The 8,586-nt window shown below is 42.8% G+C and overlaps 1 pseudogene; it reads right to left on the minus strand.

Moving 5' to 3' along the window:
* Positions 1-4,632: 4,632 nt before the first annotated feature.
* LOC147003359 (uncharacterized) lies at positions 4,633-7,526 on the minus strand (annotated as a pseudogene).
* Between the last annotated feature and the right edge of the window lie 1,060 nt (positions 7,527-8,586).

The following is an 8,586-nucleotide window of genomic DNA, read 5'->3' on the forward strand; positions in this document are numbered from 1 at the left end:
GACTTCCAAGAGAAGGAAGCATCCTTCATATAATGAATAACTAATATTAACTAATACCTCTAGGCTTTCATTTTATGTATTTATTTTAGATTGACTTCTTTTATATATGTGAGTACACTGTCGCTGTCTTCAGACACACCAGAAGAGGGCATCGGATCCCATCACAGATGGTTGTGAGCCACCATGTGGTTGCTGGGAGTTGAACTCAGGACCGCTGGAAGAGCTGGACTCTTAACCTCTGATCCATCTCTTCAGCCCCTACCTCTGGGATTTTAAACAGCATTTGCTTAGTGATTTATTGCAAGTGTTTTCTACTAGATATTGGGCTTCTTTTAAATTTCTTCCTTTATGATGGGACCATTGATATTCAATTATTCCTGCTATTAGGAAAAACCAAAAATCATCTCCCATGAAGGGACTTCTAATACTGATTTATTCTCATTATGAGGGAAATACAAAAAAATAAAACAAAAACAAAACAAACAAACAAAAAAAAAAACAAAACAAAAAAACCAGTCAAACACAAATGGAGCAAACAACAAGAAAATTCTAAGTTCAGGGCCAGCATAGCTCACTCTGCAGCAGCAAAGCCCTGCCCGTCCCTCAGTCTTGGAATTCAGGTGCTGCTTCTCCGCACTGATGAGTCCTGGGCAGAAAGAGCCGACAGGCATTGAGAGCCTTTCTTCTTCCTCTATTCCTACAACAAAGAGATTGTCTCTCCTTTTATTTTTTTGTTTCTAGAGTCTTTCTATTTCTAAGCCTTGAGTAAACATTTCCCTTCTACCAGAAAAACAAAACAAAACAAAAAAACCTTTCTCTTTTTTAATTCTTTGTCTCAGAACCCTTCCTATGTATATCTGCAATATTTGCTATAATTACACTGTTAATGTTGTGTTCTATAAAAGTAAAGAGAGAAGGAATGCGTTTGGTGGATGAGCAGTCAGGTGTGGGGGAGGGGTGCCTCTGCGGGCCCATGCTGAGGCATCCCTTCCCCCTGAGGGACCAGGGCATGGGGAGAGGGGTTGAGGGAGTAGAGAGAGAGAGAGGAGAGAGAGAGAGAGAGAGAGAGAGAGAGAGAGAGAGAGAGAGAGAGAGAGAGAGAGAGAGAGAGAGGAGAGGCAGGCCACGAAGGGGGGGGGGTATCGGGCCGGGTTGGAGGGAGAGAGGGAGGGGAATGGGGAATGAGGGGGGTCAGGAGCAAGAGAGCAAGAGATAGAGGAGGGGCCGAGCAGCCCTTTTTATAGTGAGTCGGCACGCCTGGCTATTGCCAGGCAACTGTAGGGTGAAGCCTAGACAAAATGCCAACAGTTAACACTTTTCCTTTCAATGAGTATTTTAGCAACTGTGCATACTCCTGAGCTGGGGAATCCCACAAGTCCCTGACAAATCCTGCAGTCTTGCCTACCCTCTGAGTGCACATTATTTCCAGTCCTGGAGTTTCCGGATCTCTCTTTTATCAGAGCCTCACAAAGCTGGGCACCAAGTGTAGACGATCTTGATTGAGTGAAAGAACAGGGACACTGCAGGATGAATAGGGCTTCTGAGGACAGGGTGCATTAGTCTCTAAAGGACTGCAAACCACTTTTTAGAGGCCTCTTTATTACACAGAAGGTATTTTTACCAAGTATCAAAACCTCTTTTCTGAGCTAGAGCTTGTCTTCAAGGGACAATTACCTATGCAATTGCAATTTGCAGCCACAGGAGGCTTCCTTGTTTACCAAGTTTGTCTGAGGACTAAATTGTGTAAAGGCTCTGAGAATCCTTCAGGAAGAACAACTCCATAAGTCTCAGATAACAACCGCTGACTCTTTACCAAACTGTACTTCAAAGCCTGGGTGCCATCACTTCAGAATTCGTGCCAGATATAATGGCTCTGCTAACATTCAGCTACAGGTAAGAGAGACCACTCAGACACAAGTGTATAACCAACTGCAGATCTTCATTCCAGCCAGCTCTGAGCACATTGAGGTATTTGGGACCCAAGAATAGTCCCAAGCACTCAGGCAAAACTTGAATCCTGTTACCCTGCTGAGCAGCTGCAGGGGCAGCTTTTACCCAAGCAGGGAGTCCAAGGAAGTGGCAAAAAGCAATTGAAATATCACACGAATTTCTTTGGTGCGTTTTTGCTCTATAAAGTCACAACAAATGATGATCAGCAAAGAAGGCAAGGTAAACCAATGTCACAATGATGTCAGCAAAGACCATGGAGGACCAGCAAAGAGTGGCAAGGCGAACCAATGCCACGCTGTTGCCTACTGTCCGTTGGGTATATATACCAATATCATGTGTTCTTTCCAGTATCCATTCTAGCAAAACATCACATGCCCTTTTCCCAGGCAAAATGCAGAAAACACCATATGTCTGCTACTAGAAGCACCTTGGCTAAGCTTGGGTTTGCTCATCCTCGGGTGTTTCTCTGTTATTGTACACCTATGTAGCTATAGCCACTAACTCAAGGAGATTTTTACCTTCAAATCCATTGAGGCACTTGAATTTCTTTTTGATGTCTGGTGCTGCCTGCTTGACAAAAGCCATGCTGACTGCCATCTGATTTTTAGGTGCTTTGTGGCAAGCGTCCATCAGGTACTCAAAAGAATGTGCCTGGCAACTCAGTCTATTCCTGCATCACCTGACTTACCTTAGACAAATTTGTGGGCTATCTACTGGCTGCTCAGAGGTCCCCCGTAAGAACCTGGTGATAGACATTTAGCTGCCCCCTCCCATCAGCAATATGGTAGTCCCATCCTTCCTCAAGTAGAAAGGTAGAGAAGGGCATATCAATAAGGGATTCATAATCCATAGAATGACCATCTCATCCAAGACCAGTTTCCAGTCTTTCTGGATACTGTCCCTCTCCTCAATAGTGAAAAGAACCTGGAGGCACTGTTGGCCTTCGTCCCAAGTGGGTTGGTAGATAAAGAGAACAGTGTCAATTAGAGCAATGCGAGTTTGGGGCTTCTCAGTGAAAGAGGGAGTTTGGAGCTTTCAGTTATATAGGTCACTGGTAGGGAAGGGCCATCTGTATCCAGCGGCCCAATGGCATGAAGAGGAAGAGTGATAGAAGCCACAGTTTGGAGCTTCCTAGAGTGTGAAGTTGGCTTGTGTCATAAAGAGGATGCTGAGGAGAGGAGGAAGAGGACTGGCTCTGTGGTGAAGCAGAGGCATTAGGGGGAGGGGGAGGAGTAGAAGATTCAGCTGAGTCAGTGGGGATTACAGGTCTCACTTGCCTGCAAGACTAGGGGTTGTGGGGAGGGAGAAGGCCCTCTAATTCAGGATCTGACAATGCTGGTAACATCACAGGGATGGCAGGTTGGCTAAATTTCCTTCCTGATTCCTTTGGCTGAATGGGAAGAATTGCGGTCCTGTTTCCTGGAGGGAAAATAAGATGCTTTAACCAAGAAGCAGGAAGGGGGTCAACCAGGAGATAGCTACAAGGCCACAAAGTAGACTTGGTTCAAGTGGTCAGGATGGCTGAAGACCATATCTTTAACCTTAAGAATGAGCCTGAGTTCAAAGGACCACCTCAGAAGGCCAGCCTACTTGGAAGACTAGTCATTCCAGGAACAAAAGGTTTTAAGCCACTCTGGCTTGACACCTATTGACCAAGACAAGTGCAGCATCCTTGAAGTTCTGAAAATGGGAACAAAGAACAATTTCCAGAGGGGTCTGAGGGGTTGAGGAGGCCAGAGTCATAATTAGAACCAGCTCAGTGGTTAAAATGACAAGAAAATCGACAGTAAATGAGACACCAAAAGGAAAATGAAGGCAGGCGCCAGGCAGAAAACTAGCTGACACAGAAGGGCGAGCACTGTTTGTTAGTCTGCCAGGAATTGGCAGACCTGCACAAATTCCAAAGGGCTTTAAATAAGCAACCCAACAGCCAAAGCGAAGGGTCAACAGGTCCCTTCAACACTTGTGTCTTTGAGATCAACAGCATGCCTGCCTGTTCTCCATTGAGCCCCAGTTTATCCAGATACCAGAAAGAAAAACCAGAGAAAAACTTACCAATCGGTCAGGACCAAAAGAATAAAGTTGCCAGAGACTTGAGGTCTCTCTTCCTCAAACTGTGAGCTTCCTGGGCCTCTCACACAGCAGGGAAGAACTCTACACTTTTCTGACCCATGCACCAAAATGTTGGGGTCACAAGGCACACAAATAATGAGAAAAGGATGACCAAAATCAGAATTAAACCAAAAGCAACTTTATTCATCATGGGAAAATGCTTCTGATTATGTACAATGGAGGTCAGGCTCGGAGCTGACAGCAACAACCCTAAGAAAGCAGGATCAAGTGTTCTTTTGAAGCACAAAACCATAAGCAGATAGATGTTCAGGGGACCATAAAGAAGGAATTCGTAAACTGAGAGTTAGTCCTAGGATGTAACTTTTGACAATATGATGTGATTTTTGTTGTTGTTATAATTTAGGCCCAAGGCTACTCTAATGCAATAGTTTTATATCAACTTTTATGAGATTAGCACAGGCCAGGTGGTTTTTTTATAGTAAATAAAAATAATGTAGAGCTTGTAGTACAATGGGGGCAGCAGAGCAATGCTCTAGGCTCTTCAGTATGAATTCTAAGATGTCCCAGAAATAGGTCACGATATTGAAAAGCTTCTCCGTATTCCTTACATCAAAAGGGCTTCTCACAAATGTGGATTCTCTGATGAATTCTCAGGGCTGTTCCATGAACAAAGTCCTTCCCACATTCCTTACACTGAAAGGATCTCTCACCAGAATGAATTTTGCAATGCTGTCAAAGGTTTGAACAATGAGTAAAAGCTTTCTCACACTTATTACATTCCTATGGCCTCACACCAGCATGAAAAGTCCTATGTTGAACAAGGCTGGAATCACACTGGAAGGACTTCCCACATACCTTACATTCAAGGGGTATTTTGCTTCTATGAATGATTTTATTGTTCTTACGCTGGCTGGGAAAATAAAAGGCCTTTCCACATTCTTTACACTCAAAAGGTCTCTCACCACTGTGAGACTTCTGATGATGAATGAGAAGTGTATTAAGTCTAAAGAACTTCCCACATTCTTCACACTCACAGGGTTTCTTTCCAGTGTGAGTACTCTGATGTTCAATAAAATTTGACCTTCACTGCAATAAAACCCCACATTCCCTGCACTCCTAGGGTCTCACATCAATATGAGTGAGCCGATGTTCACTAAGCTGGTACTTATGTCTGAAGGCTGACCCACACACCTTACACTTGGAAGATTTCTCTTCAATGTGAGTTTTCTGATGCTCAGAAAGACACGCCTGAAGCCTAAAAGCCTTCCCACTGTATTACATTCAAAGGGTTTCTCACCAGTATGAATATGCAGGTTCTGAACAAGGTATGGGCCAGTACAAAATTTATTTCCACATTCATTACATTTGAAATGTTTTTCACCATGAGATTTCTGATGTCCTTTAGCTGTTAGGAGAGTCTGAAGGCCTTCCCACACTCCTTACACTGAAAGGGTCTCTCATCAGAATGAATTTTCTGATGTTGCATAAGGTATGAACGACATTTAAAGGCTTTCCCACACTCACTACATTCGTATGGTTTCACATCAGCATGGATAATCCTATGTGCAACAAGGTTGGAGACTCGGTTGAAGGACTTCCCACATTCCCTGCATTCAAATGGTTTTTCACCTGTATGAATGGTTTTATGGTACTTAAGCAGGTCAGGAAGATGAAAAGCCTTTCCACATTCATTACACTCAAAAGGTTTCTCACCACTGTGAGACTTCTGATGTCTTGTGAGCTGTTGGGGGAGTCTGAAGGCCTTCCCACACTCCTCACATTCATAGGGCTTCTCTCCAGTGTGAACACTCTGATGCTGACTAAGAGTTGAACTACAATCAAAGCACTTCCCACACTCTTTACACTCATATGGTTTTTGTACGTTGTGAGCAAGAGTCTGGCAGGTATAAGGAGGCATTTCTTCCTCCTTAGTAATCTGTTGACCAGCATCTCCTTCTTGACAACCCTGTAGTCCTTGGAATGAACTACATTTAGGGCCATTACTAAACCTGGAGCCCCTAAAGTCAAAAGTTTTATCTGATTGTCTTATGTTCTGTTTGGGTGAATTTCTATTATAACTATGATTTTCCAGAAATAAATTTTCAGCATCATAACCTGCCTCCAAATCTGAAAGAAAAGGACAAAGCAAGAATACTTTATTTTCCTGTAACATACAAACACATATTTTCCTGTAATATAACATCCATTAAATGAACAGCCAGACTCTAAAGTAATCTCTGAGAAGCTGTGTGGGAGCACGGAGAGCAGCAGTAAGGAAAGTTTATGTAAGAAGATACTCTTTACAGTAGAACAGGTTGGAAATGGGACAATATGTCTGTTTAACAAGATTATAACTGTTTTAAAATGATTGTATATGCTTAATTGCATACTACTTGAAATACAACCTGTTAGCAATTAGACATGTGCACCAGCCTGCCATCAGGGACCCAGCTGCAGCAGCTTCTGGCATCACCCAGAGCCACCTGGTCCTCAGAGTGTGTCAGGGGCAGCGCATAAAAGATACAACCAACAACCAATGCAGAGCTCTCTCTTTCTCTCTGTCTCTCCTTCCCTGCCCCCATTCTCTCTTTCTCAGTCATTGTCTTGTTCCTATTCTCTCTCCTGCTCTCTCCCTCTCTATCTGAATCCATGTCCCCAGTCTGAGACAGCCTTTCACTCTCCCCAATCCTCCAATGAACCTCTTACATTAGATCAGTTGTGTGGTGTCCTTTTTTAGTGACACACCTTGGCACAGGCCCGTCAAATGTACTCAAACCTTGCCATTTTATCCTAATACAAACCCTTGGGTAAAGGTTTTTGAACCAGATCATGAGAGAAAAAAAAAGACCTATACCACAAAAATACATATCTGTCATGTTATACAAAAACTAGCCTGAACTTGGAATTCTTTAAAAATAAAAAAAAAATTAAAAAGGAAGTAAAAATCTGTCATGGTGGTGGTGGTAGTGGTCGTACACAACTGTAATCCCATCAAAAAGAAGCCAGTGGTGGAAGCATCATGAATTCCAGGTCATCTTGGATTATATAAGGAGACTCCAGTGTGAGAAAACACAAAAAAGCTAAAAGGAAGATACAATTCCCCAGTCTCATCCCAGCTCTGTAGCAGATCACCTGCTTGGCCTCTCCTCCTTTCCTGCCCCATCTCCAGCCCAGCACATTGATCTACACCTCCAACCATCCCTTTCTGTATTCACTGCTTTATCCCAGCCCCCAACTGTGTAACAGGTAGGCAGGCCTACTGCAGATCTTTACCTCTCTCTCAGTTCTTCCAACTTCAATCCCCAGCTCTGTAGCAGACCATCTAATGTCGCTTCTCCTCACCCTGCCCCTGTTTCCAAGGGACTAAGCAGATACTAGTAGAAGACATGCTTTCTTCCTTCCTTTGGACCCCTCAACATCCCTCTCCTAGTGCATCCCTATTTCTAAGTGTCAGCTGCCAATACCAAGAAATACATTTTACCTGTGACTCCCAGTGTCCACATCATTCAGGATTCCACAAGAATTTTCTCCCAAGTAACACATAGCTACCACACTCTCCTAAGAACCAGAGAGGACAACAAAAAACCAAGGAACAAAAGACCCACCAACAAAGATATGACCAGACACTTAGATATAATGTTTCCAAAGGCAGATGCTGAAATTTCAGTGAAAACCCACAATAAAAATTAGGACAGTATGTGTACACCAGAGCCCAGCAACCCTACAGCAGGTCCTGGGTATTGTAACATAGCAGAAGCACAGGAAAAACATTAAAATAGATTTTTATAAACATGAATGAAGTCATTAAAAAGGAAGAAACCCCCTAATGGAAATACAAACAATGGAAGGAAGAGAATGAGACAGTTCAAGACCTTAAAGCAGAGTTAGAATCAATAAAGAAAACCAAAACTCAAATACATCTGGAAATGAAAACCTTAGAAACTCAAACAGGAATCTCAGAGGCAAGCCTCACCCACAGAATATAAGAGATGCAAAAGAGAATCCCCGGCACTGTAGACACAATAAAACACATGAATACCATGCTCAAAGAAAATGATAACTCTCAAAAAGTTCCTGTACAAATCATCCAGGAAATCTTGTACACAATGGAAAGACAAAAGCTATGAATAAGACTCGACGAAGGAGAAGAAACCCAGATCAAAGACACAGGAAATACTTTTCAACAAAATCATAGAAGAAAATTCCTGTAGTCTAAAGAAAAAGATGCCTATTATGGTACAAGAACCAGCAGAACACCAAATAGACTAAACTACACAACAAGGTCCCCTCAGCACATAATAACCCAAACATTAAACATACGGGACAAACAAAGACTATGAAAAGCCACAAAAGACACAGACCAAGAATAAAGGTATATTCATTAGAATTATACCTGGCTTCTCAATGGAGGATTGAAAATTCAGAAGAGAAAGAACACATACTTTACAGACTCTGAGGGACCACAGATGCCAGCCGAAACTATTACTGCCAGCAAAGCCTTCTATCACCACAGATGGAGAAAAAAGACAGCCCGTCACAAAACCAAACTTATGCAATAGCTAT

The sequence above is a fragment of the Mus caroli genome, unplaced genomic scaffold, assembly GCF_978045245.1.
Source record: "Mus caroli unplaced genomic scaffold, Mus_caroli_1 scaffold_8, whole genome shotgun sequence".
NCBI classification, from domain to species: domain Eukaryota; kingdom Metazoa; phylum Chordata; class Mammalia; order Rodentia; family Muridae; genus Mus; species Mus caroli.